At 36.8% G+C, this 26,934-nt stretch overlaps 1 protein-coding gene across 2 annotated transcripts in view; it reads left to right on the plus strand.

Annotated features, from left to right (window-relative positions):
- The window catches only part of RORB (RAR related orphan receptor B), a 131,382-nt gene that overhangs the window by 30,818 nt on the left and 73,630 nt on the right, over window positions 1–26,934 (plus strand). The window lies entirely within an intron of this gene.

The following is a 26,934-nucleotide window of genomic DNA, read 5'->3' on the forward strand; positions in this document are numbered from 1 at the left end:
CAGGAAGAATAAGTTTCTCTGACAGCTATTTTACTGTCAGTGTTCAGTTCTATGTGAAAGAAAAGTAAGAAAGTACTGCAACAGCACCGACAGGGTAACTCGGTCTCCTTGATCTACTCACTTCCTGCCACCTTGGTTTTTATCATACTGCAGTACACAGAAAGATTAGACTTGCACTGTGTGTGAAGTTTGCCCTTGATGAATCCAGTCATTTGAGCTTTCACAAAGAACAAGCCTCTCTAAAACCAGAGTGGATTTTTAAAGTATTTACTAAGCTTTAAAACCTAGAATAACAGGCGTGATTAAATAGACAAATAAACATTTTTGTAACAAACCAATGACAAACAAACATTTCTGTAAGGAACAGCACAACACATAACAATAACTGTTTGCAAGTTTACTGTTTGTTGGTGCTGCTGTTGCTTTCAGGGGAACTGAAAATGTGCAGTATTTTTTATTTCAGCATTTGTTGGAGGACTAGAAGAGCCCTGTTTATTGTTTGTTTCAGGGGTTGTGCTAATTTTGTTACAAACCAGTGTTTCCTTTACTTCCAGTGGAACTCCAAATAAAAAGCCTCTTGTGAGCAATACTGTATTTGTAACACTATTGTGTTTCAGGTGTGGAGGCAGTGGTTATTTCACTCTGTCAGCAGAGAGTTATGTTGCTTTTCAGCTATATACTGGTGTGTGACTGGCCCATTTCATGGTCCCCCAGTGATGTACAAACCACCTAGAAAATCAATGACCAAGTTTGTGCACTATATTTGCAGCAAAGTCTCTCCTCTGAAGACTAGCAAGGACATCAGGGAAGCATCCCAGCTTCCCAGCTGAATTTGCTCCTGAAGCCCTAGCAGAGCTGTCCACATGGATGATGTTGTAAATGCCTTGCCCAAGATCAAGCCAAAAGTCAGAGTCAAGTCTGGAAATAATAATGGTTCTTTTTCCCATCACTACAAATTGCTACATACAAGTTACATTAATCCCTAGAAATGAAAATTAATACTATTTTCCCCACTATTACATAGTGGGGAAAAAAGATAACGTACATTCTACTACTATTTATTTGATGAGTGGTAAGGAAAATTATATTCTAAATGGGGTGCTCATCAGCAAAAAAGAATCATTTAAGCAGTATGATTAAATACACTTGATAGAGTGAATACTGTCTTTCTAAAGATATTCCTTTATTTTTACCTTAAAAAATAATAATTGAGACTTTAAAGCACCACCACAAATAGGAGTCCAGCAGCCAAATTTTACAGAAGGGCATAGACAGCACTGTCTAAAAGAGGGTTTGATATTGACCTACATTAGGCCATTTGGTCTCAGGTGTGTCTTCTGGAAGAAGCACAGAGCAGGGCTGGGAATGACTTCTGCAAGTCTAGCTGCAAGATAATTGCAGCTAGAGATTGTGGTTCAGATGTGCTTTTTTTATTCAAGTACTTAGGTTTACTTTTCAGTGTTTAGGTCTAATTGGCCTATGGTCAAGAGTTCTGACAAAGCACATGTTGGAAAGATTGCAATGAGGCGAGTCACAGGACCAGTAGAAAGAGAACAGATAAGAGGATAGAGGCCAGGAATAGAGCATTACATATGCAGGCACACAGCACATCCCTCTTCTTACTTTTATCCCTTCTTTCACTCCTGTGTGTTTTTATTTTTGACTTTGAGTGGATGCTGCATGTCATTTTCTGTATATTGTAACCCTCATCCTTAGCTGAGATATCACAGCATTTCCTCAGGGTAGGGTAAATTTGGAGACACAAGAAGGGCTCTTCTTCTTACAGATCACATGAGATCCTGCCTGGGGAGTGAGATTTGAGCAGAGACAGTGATTTTCTTTCATTTTCACTGCTACCTGAACTCTCTACTGGGGTAGGTATAAACTATCTCAGTCCACTAAGTAATGTTGGTATATGGCAATGCTTGCACATTTTTAGTCAGTGTCATCCTGACATGGGATTGCAGGTTGAAGGCCCCACTAACAGTGCTTCTAGACAGAGGTGGTTTTCTCTGAGTAGCTGACTCAGGGCTTGCTCTTTTGCAACAATGTCTCTGCAGTTTCAAGGTAAGCCTTAGAAAAATCAAGTAAATCACTGTTCTCTACTTCAAACACAGCATGAAGGCTCTCCATCTCCAGGTTCTCCTTTACAGTGTTATGTACTGTTTTATGTGCTTTAGTAGTGATACATTTAGCTGTTCAAAATATCTTCATTACTGACAGCCCCAGGAGAGGTAGATACCTGCTTCCACGTTGTGCTGTGCTGGACTGTGTAGAGAGTGAGCTGCAGGGGCAGGAGGAGATGATTCAGTAACTCCAGGATCACTGTGGCTGCCCTGGAAGATAGAGCACAGCACTACAGAGGTTCTAAGAGGCTTTTTCTACAGCAGGTGTTTGTGTCAGGACATCCCTCACTCTTTTTCCTGTTCTTTCAACCACAAAACTAGGCTTAAAATTTGATTTGGCAGCCACTGAGCCTCCATAATATAGCAGCATACAAACCTAGGCAAAGAACATATCTATCACTATATCTGACTGATCTCTGTGCTTGTACACAGTGACAAATTCTCACCTCTCCGTATATATCAGCAAGCTCTGTAACCAGTCAGTCACACATAAGTTGTGACAGCACATCACAAGCTTGGTAATTTGGAAGCCCAGAGTACAAGGTAAAACATCCCATTTTTTTAGATGAAAACAGCAGCCTTTTCCATTCCAGTGCTTTATACCTAATCCCCTTAATTCCCCCATGACATTCTGCCTCAAGAAGATGTCATATACTTCTATATCTCCCAGTAGATGGAAGTCAAACAAGGAAGTTATGAAAACAAACCTTTCAGTATAAATTTCCTGTAATGTTTATTTATTTATCTATAACATATTTTTGTTTTTTAAGCTCAGGACTGTTTTAAAAAGAAATCCTTTCTTACTTACTTTAATATACAAATCTGAAAACCACAGTCTTGAGATAAAGATTTAGGTTTGTGAATTCATTGTGAGAAGAATAGTATAGATATGGTACAGGTAGTAAAGTACTATCACCTGTCTTTGCCATGGAAATGCATGGTTTAGTTAGAAATTAGTGACATGGATAAGACATATTTTTAAAATAGCTTTATAGGTTGCATTGGTTGTCTGTAGAATTTGAATTATTAAAATGTTTGTACATGCCAGAAAACCCATCCCAGTTAGAGTCAGTGAGTCTCATTTAGAGGCAGTTGACCAGACATTCTAGAAACAAGATATTTTAAAGAGCTGTTGAAGAACATATGAATTTTGTATGTTTTGATGTTGAATGAAGCCATTAGTAACCACAGAAATAGGGATATGGAGTTGAAATGTATAAAACTTCAGTTAAAATAAATAAGTATAAAAATTAAGTGGATTTTTAAGCATTTTTAACAGTGACGAAAGCTATAGGGCACAAAAGAAATGTGCTTATTCTCTCTAACATAAGACTGTAGAAAATATTGAAGACTAGTTGTGTCAGTCTTATGGCCTTCTGAAAATGTTAGTTAAATCAGTTGTCAGTTCAGAAATCTGAGTAGATGGATATAAAGAAAAATTAGTAAATAAGGTTATACTTTACGTTATTTAACTTCCATGTTAGTCTTGTTCTGTTTTCTGTCATGTGATGTGACTCTAATGGAGATCTGCTTGTGACATTGCAGTATGGGACTGTCAGTATGTTAATGACATTGCACTTGATATTATAGTTCTGACTTTCTCTGATCACCGTACCAAAATGGTATTCAGATTTTTTGAATAGTGACTCAGCCCTAGCCTTAAACTTTTAATTTAAAACTCTGTTTAGATGAAAATAAAGTAATAATGTCCTTGGAGCAGCTGAAGCCTGTTGAGTGTGAATTTAGAGACAAGCAACTAATCTGGAGACTTCAATCTTGAAACTGCACTTGGGGGGCTTATCTGAATTTTCTTTTGTTTTTGAAGCTTGTATATTACTATCTGGGCTTAGCTAATATCCTACAGTGTCATTCAGTGTCTGAAAATGTTGTTTCATTGTAGGTGGAGATCACAGACTCCAAGTGGGACATGAAACAACTCTATCTGCTCAACAGGCAGTTGCTGCTTTCTGAACTGCCAGCGTGCAGGATTTCAGAAAATGGCACTGTGCTGTAGCAGCCTGTGCAGTGGGTGACTCATAAAACAACAGATCACAGTCTTGGTCATTGAGACTGGCATGGAAGCCAGGCAGACCTTTGGTATTAGAAAATTCCAGTTCAAATAGCACTTTTGAAACCATCCAATGTTGTAATTATGCAGGGTGTATTGTTCTGGATCCCTGGTTTGCTAGGCCTGATACGGTATTGGTTGTTATGATGGTCTAGGCTATCAGTGAAGCAGGGAGAATATACATTTGCATTGGCTTACTTTCTTCAAAACGGAGTAAAGTCTCAAAGATTTCATACTTCTAGTGAACATAACAGATGGAAATACCTAGTTCATCAACATACTTTGGTATATACCTAATTCTGGAGTCTTAATAAAAATGAAAGGATTTTTTAAATTTATATGAAGTAGGACATAAACTCAGGATACATTTTTGCAGCACTGTAAATTCTGAACTGATTCAGCCATGTTCAAAATGTCCCCATGCCAGGTGTTCCAGGAGGCAGATCGTAAGAGATAACTATGAAGGCAGTCATATTTAAACCATAGAGTTTCCAGAATGCAAGCTGCCTACGATTTATCTTCCCTCTATAGCAGTTTTAATACATAACTTTCAAAATTATTATTTTTTTAGTTGGGGTTGCAAAGCATTGGTGAGTTCCATTTTGCAGGACTTGAAGAACCCCAGGGACATGCAATTCAGCCACTAGTGAGGGTAGCAGTTAAAAGTGAATAAGCAAGTTCCAGCTTCCAGAGGTGTTACAGGGTATGTGAATATTTACAGAATTACCCATCCTGTTCTCCTCAGTTCATGAGGATGACCTTTGAGCAGATAGAGGAATAAAATTAGTCCAAAGTGAGGAAAAAGGTACAGGACTTTAAATACTTCTTCATAGGGCAAAGAAACCATCATTTCAGGAGAGACCTAGGGATGGATTTTTGTTGCATGCCAGTGCTTTCAGAAAACACAGGGCAGCATGTGAGAGAATGGTGGGACTCCTAATGACCACATAGGTTCTTTCTTTCAAAGGTATAATGATATTTCTGGTGTAGTTCACAGTGAAGCCATTTTTCATAAGTACTTATTTAAATAAGCATAATCTTCTGAGAACCTGTGTTTTAATCTTAACTACCTGTTAGTCAACAAGCCTCCCTGTCCAAAATCTGCTTTACTTGCCCTTCCTACAGGCATGCTATAATGAAAGACTTGAAAAAGCAGTTGTGTATTAATACTGTATAGCTGTTGTTAGTAGGTACCCACATGCCCTGCTCTTTTCACATTTTGTGGGGCAAAGTAGGCACAAGTCAGCAGAAGCAACATTCAGAATCATAAAAGTTGAGTCAAAAGTACATCTTGTTCTTTCATATTACAATAGTAAGGTAAACAAAATTGCATTTTCTTAGTCTGCAAGTGTTTCCTTCCAAAAGATGGAGGTAAATCAGTAAGATAATTTTTTTTCGAGTTGCTCCTTAGTTTCAAAAGGTAAGCATGTATTCAAAGAGTTCTTATCTTCAGGTGTTCAGGTGGTTAAAACCCCTTCTTTAACTGCTTCACCTTTAACTGCTGAAGGATATTCTAAGGTAATTTTACTACATTTCATGTATGGGCTTTTTGATTCACTGGGATTTTTGCAGCTTCTTGTATGTGCCTTTGCAACTTCTGCATCTATTCTTTACTTGAGGGAGAGAGAAAATGCTGTCACAGTGCTGTCTGTTGCACTGAAAGCAGTAAGACTGAGAAATACAGAGCACTTCCAAGATCTCTGTGCCGGATGGATTATTTACTGTATGCAATGTTTGTGACTCACAGCCACCCAACCAGTGCTCAGGGAAGAAGAGCACCAGCTCTGCCTGGCATCCCGGTCAGCTATGCCAAAGAAAACAAGGTATGATAACCAGTGCTAGAGTCCACTGTAGGGTTCTGGTCAGGATCTAAAGCTTCAGTAGTTGCTCCAGAACTATCCAAAAAACAGTCTTCCCAGGGAGATGCCTGGGCAAGATCTGAGTCTTGAAGAGTGTGAAATTTTTGGGGGGAAGAGGTCTTGTAAGTCATTGTGCAAATGTGTGAGAACATTCTACAAAGATTTAGTTAAAACTAGTGACTACCTCTCTGTAATAGCAGGTACACAATCAAACTGTCATTGGATATGTGCTAGACAGAACATAAACTGTTTATAAAAGATTTCTTTTTGTGTTCAATGTGAAACACCTCTTGTCCTTGATCCCTTGCTAAAGTATCCATTTCTTGTTAAACTTTCTCAGGGAACAGAAAGCTTTACTTAGGAGAATATCTTCTGTTCCCTCTCATTTGAATAAGTCAATGAATAGTTGGTAATCTAAATCCCTAAGTAAAAGCAAAAAAAAAAGAAATCAAGTTACCAGTGTGCTTCAAAATGCTTTATGGCTTGTATAAGGGAAGGGGAGGGGAAGTCAAGGTGTTACATTCTTCTTTTAAATTTCATACTAATTCCACTGAAACCACCAATGGAAGTGGATTTGTAAATGGATGCAACTGAAAATCTGATTTATATATGTGTTCCTAAAAACATGAATTAGGAAATAATTGGAAATTTCTTTTTGTACATTAAGGAAATCAGTTTAGAGTGGCGTAAGGTACAAGATAATCGGATCTTCTGTCTTTATTCTTCTGTAGTCATGCACTTGTTAAATTAAGTTTTGATGACCTTTAATGAGATAGGGCCTCTCTTTAGCTCCTTTCTGTCTTGCAGATAAGTAACAATAATTTGGAGAGAAAGTAACAGGACCGCAACTTCAGGGAATCATGTAGAGCTGAAATGCTTTCTAAGATGAAGTAATAAAATTCAGTCATACCTAACCAAAGAACTGATCTGTAGAAACCTTTAAGTACATTATATTGTGCCAGGAGCTGGCACAATATGTGCTGATGGAGATAAATTGTCCATCATTCATAGGTAAGATAGGTCAGCCTAAACCCGTATTAAGATAGCACTGCCTGATAGTGGGCTACTTTATGTCCAGAAATATGGATAGCTCGTGTGTATGCATTACAGGAGGCCATCAGAAAAGTTCCATGTTCTTTTATCAACTCAGTGGTGTTGTGAATCAGGAAGGCATTGTTCAGCTTACTGTTAGAGCAGGAGGTCAGACAAGATGACTCCAGAGCTCCCTTTCAGCTTGAATGATTCTATGGTTCTGCCAGCTCTGTAACTAAGGCTGAGATTTGTGAAGTTCTGGATGCTTTTACATTGCCCTAAAGAATTAAGGCTGTACTGTATGGAAGGAAGATATCAAGCATGTTGGACTCTCTTCTCTGATCCTGCATGACATATCCTACTTTCCTAAGTGTAATGCAGTTTAGTTGCTGTCTGTGCAACTTACTTTTAAACAATTTGCTGTAATTCAACCAATGAAATGTGGCTTCAAAAAATGAAGTTCTTTTTATTGTCATATGTAATGCAGGCACAGGGAAGGAGGCTTGGATGTGATCAGAGGAAAAGATGTACTGTGAAAAGATGTGAGTACAGTGTCATTTGCAGGTGTATGGCTACGTCTTTAACAATTTTCCTTTTGCACCAGTAAATGCCTGTAATGAAGACATTCCATGCATCCAGATGTGTATCAAAAGGTTGCTCCAGCAGTGAGAGGGAGAATAAGGATTTTGTATAATGTTTTAGTCAAAATCTTCATTCAGCTTCCTGAATCATTTGCTGAAGTCTAAGTATTTTTGAAACTAGGATTTAGAGTGTGGTTCAACTTCATTATAAATACATTTAAACAAATACTATCATTTTATTTGGGGGCTGGAAATAAACTACTTCTGTTAACAACCTAAGCTAATTTTTATGCTAGATACATAATGTGTTCATGCTTGGAGTAAGCATGAGCAACTCAAACTCCTAAAAAGTTGCCACTAACTTTTTAAATGTCACCATTTTAGGAGGTAAATTAAGACCTTCAAATGCCATTCTGTCCATGTGGTACTTTGACAGCATGTGATATATCAGTTACCGGCTTCAATCTAGAAGTCATTTATATAAGAGGAATTAATGCAAAATTTGAAAAAATTAACAACATTTATTTTGAAAATCATATGTACTCTTAAGAACAATCCACACACTCTCTCCATCAAGCTCACTGATTATGCCTGTAGCATAAGAGACTATATGGGTGAGAATATATTCTGTATGATTTTTTTTGTTGTTTTGACATAACCTGTATGCATCTACACATTTTAAATTTTTTTCTGCTGTTTGTCTTCTTTTTCTTGAATGTTCAGGATAGTAGTCACAGTTCCACCTAGATAGTGTAATTTTGAATTTTTCCTCTCCAGAAATTCTTAGTAAATGTGAGGACAAAACATGCTGCTACCTGACATTTAACTTATTTGAAAATTGCATTCAACTATCTTTAAGAAATAAATGTCAGGCCATTGTTCCTTTCACAGAATTCTTATCTGATTGGAACTTGTAGATAAGTTCCTTTTTTGTTAAAGAATGAACTAAAGCAGATAGTTCCAGAAGAAAAAGAAAGTAGTTGAAAAACTAACCTGCCTGTTCTGATGATCCAAAGCAAAGTACTTAAGCAACAAGAGATTGGGTGACGTTTTCCCCAGACAGTTTGGGTTAAATGGTGTTAAACAGAATTTTGTTTGTAGTTTCTCATTATGTTACCATGTTAAAAGCAAAAAAAAAAAAAATCTAATGCTCTGAGGAATACGTAAATTGAGAAAAGCTGAAGCTGGGAATATTATGTAGGACAAAAACAGAATCAGGTTGAACCTTCCTTTCTTTCCCAGTTCCTCTTTTCCTCATTTCTTTGACTGTTTGATTTCCTGATGTGCTGAAGATAGAACATGATCTTCCTCCTGTGCAAGTCTGAAATCAGAACTGGCGTGTGGTTTCTTTCAGCCTGTCAAAGAGGCTGTATGCTATATTCTATTCAACAATGCTGCTCAATGCAGCATATGACTGGCTGTCTTCTTTTTAACATACACTGCAATAGAGACCTTTGTCCCTTGTGATTCACCAGGCTTTATTCAGCTGTAAAAGGACCCGTGTTCAGGAGCTGTTTCGGGAGGAATTCAACTAGCCCAGGGAAAGTACAGAGAGAAGGTAAAACTCTGTCACTAAACAAAACCACCAAACAAAAGCAACAACAAAACACAACTCCCCATATGAACAAACAAAAGCTGCAAAGAAATAGAAACAGGTAAAAAATTGTATTTATTTCATGATTACTTTCAAAATACTGAGCAGATGTTGCATAAAAAATTACAGGTCTAAAGCTAATAACTGGAGACATAACTATGAAAGACTTTATGATCAAGGAGGCAGTATTTTGTTCAGTAATTATGCTTTTTAATTCCTGAAAGTTTTTACTGTTTATAGTACTACAAACTGAACCAGGGCTTAGACTAATTTTTTTTATGTAACTGTAAACAAGAGCCTATAATATCATGTTTAGCTGCTTCTGAATGTGGTTTGACATGGCAGCTTCTCTATGTGAGAAATAAAGAAGGAATTAGTATCTGTAAGCCTACCAGAAGTTTGTGTAGAAGACATAAATCAAACCAACAGTGCTGAATACACAGTTTAGGCACTTAAAAATATATACTTAATCCTAAAAGTCCTGTCAGTTACTGTATTTGTATTGCCAAGATTTAGCTAGTCTCCGCTGAAATCATGTATTGTATTGCTACTAAGTGTCATCTATCTTCTGCCTATATGTCATTTTAACCTAGATTTCTGAGGAAAGTGCTTTGGAAGACTTAAACCATGGAGTTAACCAATTCTCCACTGAATTTCTGAGCCATTAAGAAGCTTCATATAGATTAGTTAGAAAACATTGTGCCAGGGTCTTTATCATTCTTAATGCCAAAATCTCCCTGGAAGCACAGGATAGATTTCCTGATCATTGCAGGCTGATAAGGCTTATCTGGCCAGTGGAACATTTGCTCTTCCTTACAGTATGTAAGTTGCAAACATAAATGGTTAGGAAACTACTGATGTTGCTATTGATCCTTAGCATGCACAGGTCAGTCAATTATTCTGCAGACAGCTAGGATAAACATGCAGTCCAGTAAAGCTCCCATTTACACTCAAATAGTCTGAATATGGATTTAATTAAGAATATTAGTAAAAGTTTTGTTCATGTGCACAGTGAAAAGAAATTTAAGCCTAGGGATGGTGAAAAGCATGTTCAAAGAAGTCATTGGGACTAAGACAAACACATTAGTTCTCTAAACACAATGCTCCAATAAGCAGAAAATGCAAATGAATGTGATGAAACAACAATGGATGAAGAGTTTTCTCTTGGTTGTATGTTAGTTATTCTGTGAAGATGTGAAAATGCAAGGAGTGTATTTTGCATAAACTTACATGTTTATATGCAAGGCAGATGTTTGGGTTTTTTTCTATTACAAATAAATCTAAAGGAAAAATGGTGGGAAAACTGTAGGTAGTAGGTGGAAGGCTGTGAAAAAATTACAGGGTTATTAAAATGAGTGTTGTTTGCTTGGGTTAAAACATGTTAACTTGGGTTAAAACGTGCTGTTTTATAAATTGGTGAATAACATTTGCACAAGCTTAAATGAAATTATACATTAGAATGCAACATTTAGGAGATACTGAAATTCTTATCACATTTTAGGGATCATTTTTTAAATATAATCATCTGAAGTTAAGTTAATTTCAGATTATCCCTCTACAATGCTTCAATTTATAAAAACATTCAGCTCTCCTGTGCCTGTTATTTATGCAGGCTTCAAGCAAAGACAGGAATTACACTCATTCGAGGATGATTGTATAAATTTTTCACAGGAAAATTTACTATGATGTGTAACTGTTAACTAATGCTAACTCACATTGACACTAAGTGTTTTCTAAGTTTAGGTGCATGTCCAAGATTTCAGGTGTTCAATTACAATTTAAAAGCTTTAGGGTGTGTTATTTTCACTCAGGGACTTAATGTTCATCTGTTTGTGACTACATAATGTCTCCATCAAGCAATAGAAATTACTCAATTGGTAGAAAGCACCACAAAGGAATGAGATGTTTGCATTGCAATATTGAGTGTAATGTTGCTCAAGAAGGTGGGAACAAGAAAATAAAAGGTAGTATGATTTTATTAGGTATGTCATGCTAAATAAAGTCTGTTAGACAATGTCAACATAATTAATACTTTTACCTAAATTTGCATGTTTCAGTTTTTCCTGCATAAACTGAAATCTCTTCAGTATAAATCACTGGTTAAAGTCTGAACACCAACCCACATTCCTATGTACATGTATGTGTGTGTGTATGCATGTACATTAATAGAGAAAAAGCCAAGGTATGTACTGTATTCAGCTGTTTCCTAATGGCACAGTAATAATGGTCAGTGTTAGCTGGCCTTTACATTCAACTAGAATCTCTGGAAAATTACCTACTGTAATAAGCAGGAAAATATGAATTTGTTCTGAAATGAGAAAAAAACAGGAAACAAACTTAATAATAAAAAGTTGATAAAACTTCTAAATACTTAGGGATTTTTTAAACTAAAATGGTTTTTTTTTCTCCTTCCTTTTTATTTTCTTTAAAATCATACTTGGCCTTGAATTTGCCTTCTGCACACTACCTTGTTTTAATAATCTAAAATGTTTTATAGAATCTGTGATAATTTCAAATTGCTAAAGATTTCTGTAGGCCTGTTATTTCAGCTACTTTGTGGTAATTACATCATCATATAGTTGTCATACAATTGAGGCCAAAATGTATAATCCCAGAAATGTTAGTGCCATATAAAATCAGCTGCATTTATTGCAGTTAGAAGGTTAGGAATTATATTTTAAAGAGTGATTGAGGAATTCTATTAAATTATCTTTGATAGAGAATTTAAGATACACTTGTACATTTTTTTTATTTAGCTGTACTATTAAGCAATTTCAGATTTTATGGTTATCAAGAAAAAAAAATTAAGCTGACACCAAGAAGCAGGGCATGCAAAAATGAAACATAATTTCGAAGCTGCATCTTGATTCTTTTATAGATTTTGTAGCACTACAAAGTACAAAAGCCTTATTTCTTTTTCCTCCCACAAAATTTTGTCTGGGAGCAAGTCTTAGGAAATACCTGGTATTTCAGGTCCCTAGTTTTAACTAAACCAAGCCATTTGAGGACCTTAAACTTGAAAGTTACTGCTAAAATCATATACAGTGGAGCATGCACACAATTTTATATAATGCCCAAGTCACTCTTGCTTACAGGAATGCAGAAATTGTTATTACTTCCTGGTGTTAGAGTAGAAGATATTGTGAGGAGGTGTTGCATTTGGTAACAGGTTCTGAACTCCTAGCAGATCTATCTACAATTTTTTTTAATAATGCAGGAACAATTTTTGCAGTTCACAGAAAAAAATTAAAAATGTATCTTGTACAACTACTCTCAAATCCCTAATAGCATGCTTGTTACTTTTATAAAAGTATTTTATTATGGTTAAAGTTGCCAGATTAGTATCAGCCAACAATTGTCCCTCCCACTTCAATCGGATATGACCAGATCATCTAACATGTCACACATTTAACAAAACATTAAAAAAACATTTTAAGATTTGCCTGTTAAAATATCCTGAAAGGTAAGAAACTGCAGGTCATTTGTATTTCTTGTACAATAGGATCATATTTTATGTGCAGGGACTGAAAGCAGTTTTTTGGCTGATCTGCTGTAGAGGATGCCTGATTAGGTGTCTGCTAATAAAAGGCTTTCAGAAGTTTTTTAACTAGTGATTCCCATTTTGGCTGTTAAAACTTCTGTAGCTGCACCATATGTGGTAAATTGGAAAACAGTTTACGATGTTTCAGTAGCAAAAACCTCTAATCCTTTTGATAAATGTCAGTCGGCTCCATTGTCCTCCTATCTCTGCCTGTAGAAACACATGTCAAAATTCAATCTGCAGTTATGATATTGAATATGTATGATGTGATAGAATGCAAAATTAAATACAATTCAGCACAGACAGCGTTTTTTGAAAAATGAATGAATCAGATAAAAACTGCTTCATTTCTGTTTGCGACTGCAACATTAATTTACATTAATTTTACAGAAATTAGTCAATGTGATAATTATGATGATCATGATAATATTTCTTATTTTATCTAGTGATACAGGAAAGTGACAAAATGAATGTATCTATAAACACAACTATCACTTGTTCTTCCCAGAAGATCCAATTAGAACATAACAGATTTCTTTTCATAATAAGTAACTTGTAGCTTTCAATCTTCTGTTTATAATTTAAAACAAAACCAAAAAAAGGCAAATTGGAAATGTTCTGCAGTTCAGTATTCTGGGATTTTCTAAATACACAATACTAATTCGAGTCATCAAGAAAAATAAATATATTGCAAGCATTTCTAAACCTCTGATGTTCTGGAATTCATGCTGTGGATCCAAACTGTGGATTAGTCTCAGCATTGAGTATTCGCAACTGAAAAATTCTGATAAAAAGGAAATGTTGGTTCTTACATGCAAGCTGTCACGGTCATATTCTGAACCCTGTGAAGGTACTTTATGGTGAATGTTTGCAGGGAAGGTAAGGTGGTCATCAGAGATGTTTTAAAAAATGATCCTTGTACAGCTGGTATGCTATAAAAGTGTGACTATATTCATAATAATCTAGCCCATATATAAAATGGAACACAAAAGTAACTAATCTAACTAATTACACAAGATTTTCTTAATACCTTTGACACCAGTTTAAAAAAAAATTACAAATAACATTTTTAATCTTGTAATTCTCAAATCCAAAGTCATAGAAGCAAACTTGGCCAGGTGCTCAGCTGAGGCGAGTTAGTAGCTCCCTTAAGGTTACTGTAATATTAGTCTGAATAACAAGTACAAATCTGAAGTGTGGAGTTTTACTTTACATGGATTTTGCAGGTCAGACACCTATGTCACCACCACAGGTGGGTGTTGACAGGCCTCACTGTCACAGGCCAGTACTGGAAGGTGCTCCACATGTATGGAATGCTTACAAGCAGTGCAGTGTACACCTGAGAAGACCAAGACCACCCCTCACTACTCTCATCCATGGCAGTAGTTTATATCTCTTGCAATTGAGCAGGGAAGAAAGACTATAGACATGTAAGTCTATATACAGGTACATACACACCTCTTACCTAATGTAAACACATAGATTTGTATTGTCTAATTAATATGGTAAGTCTTCTTTTCTTAAATTACCATAGTCTTTCAATATTACAATGGAGGCACAACAAGTCTTTAAAAAGGACCTCTAGGAAAATGTTCCTGTTGTTCCCTGCAAATGGTGTGCTTGTCATTTGAGAAGTATTCATTAGTCTCAGACTGTCACTAGAGTGGAGCAGGGAACCCAGTTCTGTATAGACTAATTATTGTGGGTCTAAGCTCAATCTCCAGGGATATTAAGTAATGTTTTGCTTTCTCATATGCTGTTGTGGGTTATTTAGCCTATGTTTGGATATGTTTAGCCAGTTATTAATGATTTATTCAGTTATGACAAAATATGTAAACTAGTGTAATTTGTTATAAGCATTCAAATTAGAAGCAAGTCAAGTAACTTCCACTAGATGGAACCAGATTGGCTCCAGCATGGTTCTGTATCAATATAAAGTATTCAAGCTACTGTAGTAAGCCATGTCAAGTGATCCTCGTTGGACATTTATGAAGCTATTCATTAATAATAAATGACCTCTTCTTCCATGGTTTTAGCCTTCTACAAGAGTAATTGTGGGAAATAAATTTTAAGTTAATTCAATTAGTTTCAAGTTGCAGCCAGACAGATTAATAAATTAATAATATGTGTTAGAATCAGGAAATCAATAATCACACTGAGCTATAGTTTTAGAGCAGCGAAGGTTTTCTGGCTAGTACACAGGTACTTGTGTTATTACTTGGATGGAGACAGTCTTCCCATTGGGTCAGTGGATGGTATATGCTTTGTGTTACAACAGCTGCAAGCATCTTGGCCATGTCTGGGTGATAAGTATAAGAGAAAGAGCATCACACAACTTCACGTCAGAAAGACTGCAAAACAAACAAAAAAAATATCCATAAAAAAATCATCTTCCACCATGAGAAGTCAACAAAAATCAACAAATACAATGCCTTTGTATAATGTTGGGCCAAGTACAACCTTGTTATAACTAGACTTGACCTATTTCCAAAGAATTATACTGTAAATAAAGGAATTATATCCAGATTATCTTTTTACATGCTGTTTGGTAAATTTCACATTTAGGATTGTGTAAATACCCATGACACCATACAGCTGATAGTGATTCAGAGATTCATCATATAGCTGATAGCTTCATCCAGCTATTGTAATAAATTCATGAGTACATTAAAATGGGGACATTCTATTCTACTTGATACCCAATCTGTGAAAAAATAATTCTTATTGAGCCTTACCATTGTAAGTTTCTAATTACAGCCAGATTTCCCTGTCTTTTTATTAAGGGTTTGCCTCTAGTTTTTCTTGCTTGTAACAAACATCGGGAGAAAGATACGGAGTGGATGTTTGTGTTGTCATAGTATTAAGACAGAATGTGTGAATGATCCGCACTTTTCTTAAGGCTTATGGTGCATGATAGTTTACCAGACAATTAACAGAAACACTATACCCTGAAGAAATCAGAGACGTTTTCTGAAATAACTGTGATGTATTATTAATTAAGTAACTGGATATGCCTGGGCTTGTCTCCAAACTCTGAGAGTGCCCAAGGAAGGAGGGATAATGTCAGTTCTGGAATTAAGCTGGAACCCACCACAAAAGTATTCTGGCCACTCAGAGGGCTTAGTTTTAAAGCAGGAAATTAGAGCAGGTAGAAGACTGTAAACTGCATTTGCTACAGTATATGTCACCTAGTAACTTGTAGGGGTCAGACAGAACCACCAGACACTGATGATAAACACTGAATTGGGAGCCAAAACTGTCTGAGTACTACTCGCTGTAGTACAATTAATTATCATTATTGAAGTGATATTAAACCCAAGTAGAAAAAATACTTAAAGTCCAAGGGAATAAAAGAACCTTTGCCTATGTTCCTCTAAATTAGTTTAATGCACCTATTCGTCCTAAATTTTGCGATATTTTGTAACCAAATCTGGGATATGAAATAAGGTAGTATTTCAGTGAGATAGACTGTGTTGAAATCACTTTTCAATGAGATAAATCACTTTTTAGTGAGATAAATCACTTTTTCAGTGAGATAGACTGTGTTGAAATCACTTTTCCTGCACCAGTGTTGGTATTGTTGAAGTAAATTTGACAGCTATAATTTTGAAAAGCAATTGATTTTGGTTAGGTTGAGATTCTTAAATTTTTGAGTTGATGACACATATCCTGTGTTTTTGCCCTTTTTTTTCAGTCTGAAAATGTTTAATATTCAAAATCAAAACTGTCTATGGCAAGAGGCATGCCACATTTACAAGGAGAAAATGCTTGGGTTAGAGCAAAAGCCATGAAGACAGGTGAGAGCTAGCAAAGTTTGCTGAAGGGTAAACTAGCCAAATGGATTTCTGGTGTAAAATAGTTAAAGTCTTTACTGCAAGAATATTTCAATATTAGTTCAAGGTGGCATAACCCTAAATCAGACAGAACAGCCAATGGATGAGTAGTGAAGAGATCATCTTCATTACAAGAGGGAAAGTCTTATCTTTTCTTGGAACAAGCAGGACAGTGAGTTAAATGTTATGACATTCATAGAAGTGATTTACTCAAGTCCTGATATGTTCAAAAGCTGATATATCTGACATATTTTTCACAGACTGCATCTAAAGAGACCTTGAATTTAAGCCACAGAGGTTAGCTCAATTGTTTGGAGCATGATGCCGGTTGCAGGTTTGATCCCTGCATGGCTCATTCACTGAAGAGCTGGACTTGATGTTCCCTGTGAGTCCTTTCCAGCTCAGATGATATTGTGAGGTAATTTCCTATTACAGAATGAGAAGGCCTGTCAAATGCCCAAAATTTCCACAGGCTAGAAAATTACCTTCCCACCACATCTAAAACAGCTTCAGCAATTCTTTGCAGTCGTTGGATTGCAGTAGCTGAAGCTAGGTACCTGGCCAGGCATGACTGAGATCAACTTCTGCAACTTGAGTTCTCAGTTCAACGGCAGTTTCAAGATTCTGTAGATGGGTTTGGGTGTCTGTTCCCCGCTTTAGAACAGGTATATTTATGTGATGCTTGCCAGATCTAGAGAGATGAAGCCATATGTTTTTATTTGCGTTTTTTGGGATTTTTTGCATCTAAGCAGGTATTCCTGTAAATCATAAGTCAATCTGTCATTCCAGGCTCTTTCCCCTTTCTTCAAACTTCACAAGCTGTATACCATAACTTCCAGCTGTGCTGAAAAGTTTGTCATGCTGAGCCAAAGTGATAGCTACCTGCGAACTATGTTGTGAGCAGTTCAACATATAAACACTTTCAGGAATATTTTTAATATGAAGCTCCCTATGGCAATGCCGAAATTGTTGACATGCAAAATTTGAGAAATGACCACATCCCTTAAAAGTACATAGCTTGAGAGGCGGCCATGTAGAACTTCATACTGCAGTTCTCTTGAAATTTCTGCACTATTTGGTAATTCTAGACATAAGTGTTTTCCATGGTGCTATCTGATCCTTAGACTTGAATGCAAAAATACATCTTCATTGTTTCGTATGATGCTTAGACCATACAGTACAGTTCATTAACATGTTTCTTGAACATTATTACCACAACCAAAAGATTTCAGGTCTGAAAATACTTACTCTTTGTTAAGAATTGCTGTTTTATTTACTGATGTGACATATGGTTTTATAGGAATTGTCTTAGTAACATCAGTTTCAGTGGTAAGGGCATCATACCATTGTGACTTACTGCACTTTTGACTTTGAGTTTTTGTCCTGTTGAACTACCAAGGTCTTATTGAGACAATAACTAAAGTGTATATGTAAATACCTGATCTTCTTTACTTATGAAAAAGGTTTTGGTGCAATAAACATTTAATGCAAAATCTTTTCAGACCAGGAGAGATATCATAGTGTTTTCTTCATCTTCCTTCTGAAAATAGGGATAACTTAGCTTAGTCAGTTAGAGCATGGTGCTTGTAACATCAGGGCTGTGGGTTCAATCCCCATATGAGCCATTGACTTAAGAGTTGGATTTGGTCCTTGTGGGACCCTTTTGGCTCAAAATCTTCTGTGATCCTTTCTGGCCCTTTTAAGAAATATATAGGTATGTGTGTTTAGGAAAAACAGAAGAAAAAGATGTTTATTTTTGTTTATTTTCCCTTACAGTTTATTTCCATTTCAGTTCTTTGAAAGCCATTTCTAGTGAAAAAATCTGGGCTGCGTACTATCTGTGAATGTAATGGAAGCCATTTTCTATTTATAAACCATACCATAGTGCCATGCCAGTAGTTGTAGTATAATGATAATTCAGTCATTAGGTGTAAAAAATCTTAGAAACATCAGAAAACATCAAACCAAAATAATGACCAACAGCAGCTTTTTTTCTGATTATTTTGTTGATCTTAACCAAAGTTTGTAACTCTGCACTGCCAGTCAGGCAGTTGGCAGTTAGGTCCTCTGGCCAGACAATGGGGAGAATGGTGCAGAACTTAAAACAGCAAAATTGTACTATGGAAGTTTGGTTTCCTCTTGGTAATTAGTCATGTCTTATGTAAGTGGTTGGATTTCAGCAGCTTAAAAATGGACATCTTTTTATACTTCATGTAGTTGTTGCGAACTGCAATGACACAAAGTTGCACAATTTAAAAATAGATACTAGACAACTGAGATGTCTGGTCTGTTTCTTTTACATAAGGACTAGATTTTTTTACAGAATAGTCTAGACGGTGACAAGAATGAAGTGAGGCAGCAGCCCACACGCAATTCGGGGAGCAAATGCTTAAAACAGGTTTCTGAGTTCTTCTCCCACCCAGAGATTTGGATGTGGAAAAGAGAAAAAATTCAGAAGCATCTTGAGTCTATGTACAGGGTAGGATAGTGGCAAAAGATAGCAAATGATTGATCACATTATTCTGACCTTTGATAGTAAGAACACATTTCTGTGGACTCAAGGTGGATCAGAGGGAAAAGGGAACACAGAGAGGGCTGGTTGGTAAATTTCTACAGACCAGTTCTGGAGAGGTGACAGCAATTTGTCATGAAAAGGCTGATAGGGAAGGGATGTTCTCACAGACACAGAATAAGGGTCCATAGAAATCATGAAAAGAGGAGGGAAATGGCCAGCTTGGGTAAAAGCAATCTTTAAGCACCACGGTATTGCTTCTTATCAAAGCTGAATCATTTCCAGCCCAGCAGGGAAGAAAGAAATTTGGAATCTGATAGACAAGACAAAGAACTGTCTGATAGACAAGTTATTGTACTCATTGCCTATCTGGAAAGGACTGACTGCAGGATCATCAGAATATGTGTTTTACACTGAAGAAGAAGACTACCAAATTCCTAGGATTGGTGGGGGGGAAGGAGGGGGAGGGTGGGATAGGGGCGCTAGTTCTGCTTTAAAAAAAGCACACAATAGCATTTTAGCATCAACAAATGGACACAAAAAATTGAGCTAACCCCAAAGGTTTTGAGTTGCAAGACAAAAGAGCATGCAGATTGCTCAAATGTTTTGCTTTATTTTTCTGAAAGATTAAGTAGGTATATATACTATGTTGGACCAGCAGTAAGTATTTTTAGACGCACTTATATAATACAGCTTTTGAGTGGACTGTCCTCTGAATTTCAAAATATTCCTCAATACTCTACTGCACTATTCTTATGACCAAAGCTTTTGAAAAAGTGAGGCTGTAGCTTGCCAGAAGAAATTCTAGACAATTGAAAGTTGTGTTCAGTGTGTGACACCAATGAACAGTGATGTTAGAAAGGAAACTTGCAAAAATCAGTCAGTTAACCTTTTCATAGTGGGGACATTTAGGCTCTGTGCAGGCGGCACAGAACAGTGCTCAGCTCAGGCCAAGTTTCACGTGTGGGTGTGGCAAAGTACATCTTTGGGGAGACCTAGTTTGCCTCCACCTCTTCACAGAAAGCTCATGATAACTCCCCAGAGTGTATTCTTGTGAGAGAAACACTTCCCTTAAATCATTTGGGATTTTTTAAGTTAATTTTCAGTGTATGATAAGTATCATTCAAAACACAAGTAGACAATAAACAGGCACTTATCAGTGGACAAACTGGATTATTCTAGAATATGACCTTGGGTTTATTTCATCTCAGGGTTTTGGGATTCCATGTAAAACAAAGTGATATATTGCTGATAGGGATATACAGTAATGGACTGAAGAGAATAATTTTTCTAGGGGAGTTCCTTGGGCATCAGTTTCTGTGCTGACCTTATTGAATACTTCCATTAATGACTATGACATGATTATTAGGGATGCATGGACACAGCAAAAGTGAAAATCTTTATTAATCTGGAGGATGTTTGGGATCTAGTATAGTGAAAACAGACATGGCCATAATAGGAATAAAAATGGGGTGAAATTCTGTAATACAAATTTCATAGTCTATAATTGAGGCTATAATGACTGAATTTTTGTAACACAGGAACTTAGCTGTGGAAAATGACAAAGAGTAGGATCAACATAAAGTGGTAAATCATCAGATCATGATATTTCCACTGTGGCTGTAGGGAGTCTTCTGATTTTTTTTTTTTTTTTTTTTTTTTTACTTGTTTGGTTTGGTTTTTTTTGATTGATTGCTTATTTTGCTTGTTTGGGGCTTTTTTAAGTTTTCAGGTGAGATTCCAGAGGGGATTTAAATGGATTCACAGTAGTGCCTGGTGGTGATAAGGTATCCCCCAACTGCAACAGTACAACTTCATAGTTTCCTAGTTTTTCAGTATTTATGTCACTTTCATGTGATCTTTGAGATAGAGATTTAATTATACTATTGTTGAGGTAGGGAAGCCCCAGGCACACATATTGGCGAGGGATAGATTTGTGTCTGCATGTAAAATACTAAAATAAAAAGATGTGATGGTGTATCATGAAACTTCAGTGGTTCATGAATCTCTCCCTCTGGAGAGAGAAGAAACTCTGCCTTATGTGCATGATTAAATACTCACTAGTCTTAAAAAGGAAGAGTGTGTTTCCTTAGGCCAGTGATGGGCTAAAGTGGAAAGTCAGCTTGGACGATCAGTTGCATAAATGATTCTTTATGACTAGGAACAGAACATTCAGACTTTGAATATTTTTTTTAGGTTTCATTAAGGGTCAGAATCTAGACAATACTTGTTCTTAGGATGTAGTTTTATTTTCTTTCATTCTATTACTAGTAATGGTATTATTGTTTACCAAAAGCCCCTAGACAGAGTATTGGAAACATTTTTTTTTGCTGCTTATCTATTTGATTTGGACAAAGAGCCAAAAAAAAAATCTAGCCTAAATCTTCCAGCAAGCTCAGTATATTAAAAACTCTGTGGTTATCAATTATGTGCTTTGAATCTACCTTTTTCCTTCCATATTTTGTTCTGTTTATTTGAAAGGAGATTTATATGGGGAAAAAAAAAATCCAGTCATTTTCCTAGCCCATTCATTCTTTCAAATCTCTGTTGGTCAGCAGGGTTTTGAGTTTTGAAGAGGATAACTGAGATCAGAAATGGAAGAAGCAGCCACCAGCATAATTTATTAATGTAATTTTAACTAATTAATTTTTCTATTAATCTTATATGTTAGGTGGTAGCTTTGCCACTTTTTATGTATTTCACACAGCAGCTGAAATGCAGAGCCCCTGTGAGTCTGATCTGACAACCTTCACCACAAAGGCAGAGCTTCTGTTTGACAATGGGACTTAATGATCACAGCAAGCAGGATTGAAATTTTAGTGGTGTGCTTCTGTGTGATTGTGACAGTGTTGACACTAAATCAAATTCAATTAGCAGGGCTTGTTAATGAGTTATAATGCTTTGTAAAGTAGAAAGGACAAAGCATTTTGCAATCTCCAGCCTGCAGACTAGTTACTCCCAATGTTAATGGAGCCACTGCTTAAGGAACCACTGCTGGATTTTTTTCTCTAGACTTATGCTAAAGAGCACTTTGCTAATGAATCCCTGAACAAATATGTTGTGTGTTACTGGAAGGGGGGTGAGAAAATAGAAGCTTCTTTGTCCTCAAGTGCTCTTGAAGTGGTTTGTAAAACCACTCTGCAGCATAGCGAGCCGTGGAAAGTGCAGCAGCAGATGACAACGTGTGGAACAAAGCACGGCGGTGGGAAGCACATCCTTTGAGCCCCCAGACCTCGTGTCACTGCCCCTGGTGCTGAGCTCCTGGGTGCTGCACATCCCAGGAGTGTGCAGTTGGCAGCTGCCCATCTGCCTGGTCTGGCAGTGGATGCTGGCCACACAGCAGAGTGCTGGGGTAGCCTGAAGGCTGAGAGCATAGGCCATGGAGCCTTGAGGGCCAGGAGCCTTAGCCAGGCTGCAGCACTCATCCTCTGCTAGGTCTGGGCTCTGTCAAGTGAGCAGTTAAACAAACACAGCAGCTCTGCTCATGAAACACCCACTAGGGCAGGGTGGAAAGTGTGTGATGTCTGCCTCAGCTGCCTCTGGAACCTGTGTTCCATTTACTGGTCACTTTGTGACCCTGTCTATATAGGTCTTTGTGGGGAAGAGCATGTTAAAATTTACTTCATAATGCATTAATGAGATGGTCCCCATTTAAACTGTAGAATAACAATGACAGTAATAATTTCTCCTTTAATGTAGGCTGACAAGTCCAACAGTAATTCTCCAGCAAATTATATATGTGTCATTCAAACTGAGTTGTTTCCTTATAGTCCTCTACCAATGTATCAATATTAACATACAGTGATAATTTAATGTTTTAAAATACTTGTATTCCTAGTGGATGTGACAGCTCTCATTTGTTTGCACAAACATGCTTTACTTAATGTGTATGTATAAAATTCAGTGTTATATCCTGATATCATAGGACTCCAGTTGCAACTGATGATAGCTTTTTAAAATTTGAACAATTTAGACCAATTTTTTTCCCCAAAACTCAAGATTTCCTTATCAGTAAGTGCTCCTAGAAAATTTTAGGAAATAATTTCACTCACGGAATGAATGTTTGAGAATAGTATATCATATTGTCCAACCTGAAGTCATGACCAAAACTAAACTGTGTTGCTGCTAACCCCAGTAATCAAGCTTTTCAGATTTGCTGTGCTTTTCCCCTTAGTGTAGAAATGCCTGTTGTGTTAGCAAGTGCATGTAACATATTGTTTATGGCAGCTTAGAAGGGGTTCCAAAGTAAATCTGGAACAAAATCCAGTAATTTACAGTTTCACTGTTTTCAGCTGATGTTTTCTTCTAAGTCAGAGCTGATCACGGCATTCATGCCCCCATGCTGCAATTCACTGCATCCTGACTTGCTTTGTGAGAACTCTGCTGTACACCAGGCTGTCCAAATCATCAGGTATACTAACATACTAGGGGCAAGAGGGGGAAATGCCCTTTAACCCTTAGCCATCACCTTTTGGAGCAAACTGCGCTGCACTGAAGGCTGAGTACCTTATCCTAAGTACTGTGTAAGGGTGCGTCATTCCCTGAAGGACATCAGACTCCTTGAGCTTGTCCAGACAAGAGTGACTGTGACAGTGAAGGGCTTTGAGGGCCAGCCACATGAGAAATGGCTGAAGTCACTTGTTTTGTTCCCCTTGGAGAAGGAGGCTGAGGGGTGACCCCATCACCATCCACATCTTCTTAGGGCAGGTAAAAGGCAGGCACTGGCTTCTGTCTCTGGGGACCAACAACAGGACACAAGGAAAAGGAATGAAACTTAGGGGAAGTTCAGATGGGATGTGAATAAAAGGTTTTTCACTGAGACCGTGGTCAGTAACTAGAACAGGGCACCAAGACTGCCAGAGTTCATGTAGTCTTTGAATGACTCTTAGCTGTGTGGTTTAGTTTTATATAGTCCTTCCAGAAGCAGCCTGTTGGATCTGATGATCCTTACGGTCCCTTCCACCTTGAGATGCTCTGTAAAACACTAATGGTTTGATAAGAGTTCACTGATTTACAGGCAAACATATCCTTTCATTATCATGGAGGTTCATCCCAAGGGCACTATATTTTGCATATGTACTGTAGAGACAACTGCTTCATGGCTAGTAGGATGGCTAGTTGCTTGGAATTTTTGATCAGCACCTGGTGTTGCCTGCCTGAGGTCTGAGAGAGACTTGAAACATTGACTTCTTTTGTTGTAGCTGAGTGTCATTCTTCCCTGGTAGCGAGCTTTTCTGTAGCTTTTGATGGTCAATAAGTGGCAAACATCTTAAAATAAACACATCCTTTAGATTTCATCAAAATTGTTTTCATAAATAATTGACAAAACAGCATCTTAGAAGGTAAATGATCTGATTAAGGAAACTTCTAAAAAGATTTACTTCTTTTACTTCAGTCTCCCTATTTCTCAGCTGCTGCCTTCTAAAATTGACATATGCTGATCTAATATACCATAAAAACAAGTATATTCACATAGAGTACCAGTGAATATTTTTAAAAAACCCAAAAAGGCTAATGAGAAAACTAGGAGTTTTCTTTTTAGAGCAGTATTGTGTAATATGTATAGTAAGACTCCAGGCCAAACATTGAACAACTAGCAGAAAACAAGCTATTGATTCATTGTTTTTCAATGAACACTGCTCACCCTGTGTATTATGTGAAGTAGTGTTCTGTGGAGAAAATAATTGAGTCTTGTAAATCACAGCTGTATCATAATTCATGCAGACCAGAGGGGAAAATTATTTCTAGTATTTCCCATCTTCAAATAGTTTGAACCTTCTGCTTGTGTGCTATGCACATTTTGTAGCATGAATGATGACACTATTGGACCATGAGATGGTTCAGTGTGGTCTAAATGTTAAGTCAGGAACACTTCGAAAACACAGTATTTTTCTTTACTAGTGAATCAGATGATATTCTGCATTTCTCATTATTGACGACAAATGTAAGAGGAGGGCTGGTCTTGCAGACAGTTGGTTCCTTCTCTGGTGTTTTGTATTTATGATTACCTTTGGAAGAGTAATTTTGTCAGCCTCTGATCTTGGTTATGTTGGTAAGCCTGAAGTAATTAAATCCAAAACAAAGGAGTTGAACTCAATTTATATGACCACAACAGAACAAAATCTGTCTCTGAAATTGCTGTGTAAGAGCTAGAGGAGGTATAAATATTATTTATTATTTTATTGAAAATTTCAATATTTTATAGTCCTCACACAATTTCTCTAATTAAGTTTGAACATGTATTTGTTTTCTATACCTTCTACAACATGGCAAAACAAGTAGTTTTGGAGGAGGAGGAAGTATTTTCCTTTCTCTTGCAACAGTTTTTCAAAGTTAGTATGATCTTTCAAATATCGTCTGTTCCATTCAGAGAATGGTTTGTGGTATATGAAGTGTTGTATTGAAAACAATTAAATCATAGCATTCTGCCATCCTTGAACATACTGCATTGGAGCCCAAGTTCTGTGTTTTGTTCTCATGTAGTGATTACTTTAAGACTTTGTGGAAAGGTGCATTGTAACCTGGTATTATGTTCTGTGTACAATGGAGCTTTCCATTTGTGAAAGGGTGCAACAAGTCTTCCTGAAGGAGTAAAATGCATCTAGGTGGTAATTAACACTTAAAATTATGTAACCATTCAAGTGGCAAAGCATTCCATGTTTTGGCTTTCTGCTTCCAGATCTAGCTACATTACTGCCCCAATGGAGATAAATGGTTCAGAGAATAAATTAATTAAATCATGAATTATGAGCCTTTTTTAGCTACTCTTGTTTAGAACAGCAACAGCTGTGTGCAAAAGTAGATGGCTCTGCAGAAAGATTTATACACAAGTTCTTTTACACTTTTATATGTACAAATGTACCCTGTGTAAGGGAGGGAGCCTGGGTACAAGTGGAAATCCAACACTTGTATCATTGCAATAGAAATATTTTGAGTGAATCTAAAGCTGTAACAATGTGAGAGAAGGCAGAAAGAAGGTGGAGCAATTAATGTGATTGCTAGCATACCCATGGTTAAGAGATGGAAGCTCCTCCTTTGATAAGCATATTGGAGCCATTTATAGAGGTAAGAGAATTAGAGAGATTTTTTTCTCACTATTAAATCCTCTTACCTTGAAGGTTTAAGTCAGTAGTAGTAGTTAACCTGATCTTAGGTAGGCAGCAGTGTATATTACTTAATACGAGTAATAAAGCAATTTGTCTTTCCTTATCCAGAACTGAAGTGAATCTGGAGTTTCATACAAGCCTTGTAATCCTTTTCCTTATCTGCTTTGCTTCTCTTTACCTAAAATGCTGATAACAAATAGACACCTATTGTGAAACAAAATCAAGGTAATGGGTTTGTTCATAATGAGGTAGAATTGACAAACTGAGAGAGTGTAGTTTCTTGATAAAATGAAAACACTCTTGCAATTTTTAAGTTTTTCTTTATGACCAGTCCCTGAGGAAAATCACTAATTCAGACTTTGTTCATATTCCAAAATGAAATTTTAACTTGTTGACTTCACTGCTAAGTATTCTCAGATGTTAATCTGTTTCTATTAGCTACCTGACCTACTTTTCTATGGAAAAAAGTTTGCATCTCTAAATAAAGGCTTTGGTATGTGAATACTGTGAGTGGGGATCTGTGGAAGTATTTAAAATTCATTGGTCAATAGACCTGTTTTATTAGTACTGCTGATGAGAGGCACTTGAATTTTGCTTTCTTGTGGTTGAATCCACACGAGACTGCAAATGGGGTGTGGATACTTCCCACTTCCCACTGAGACTGCATGCCTGATTACCAATA

Source organism: Lonchura striata, chromosome Z (genome assembly GCF_050655825.1).
Source record: "Lonchura striata isolate lonStrDom1 chromosome Z, ASM5065582v1, whole genome shotgun sequence".
Taxonomy (NCBI): Eukaryota; Metazoa; Chordata; class Aves; order Passeriformes; family Estrildidae; genus Lonchura; species Lonchura striata.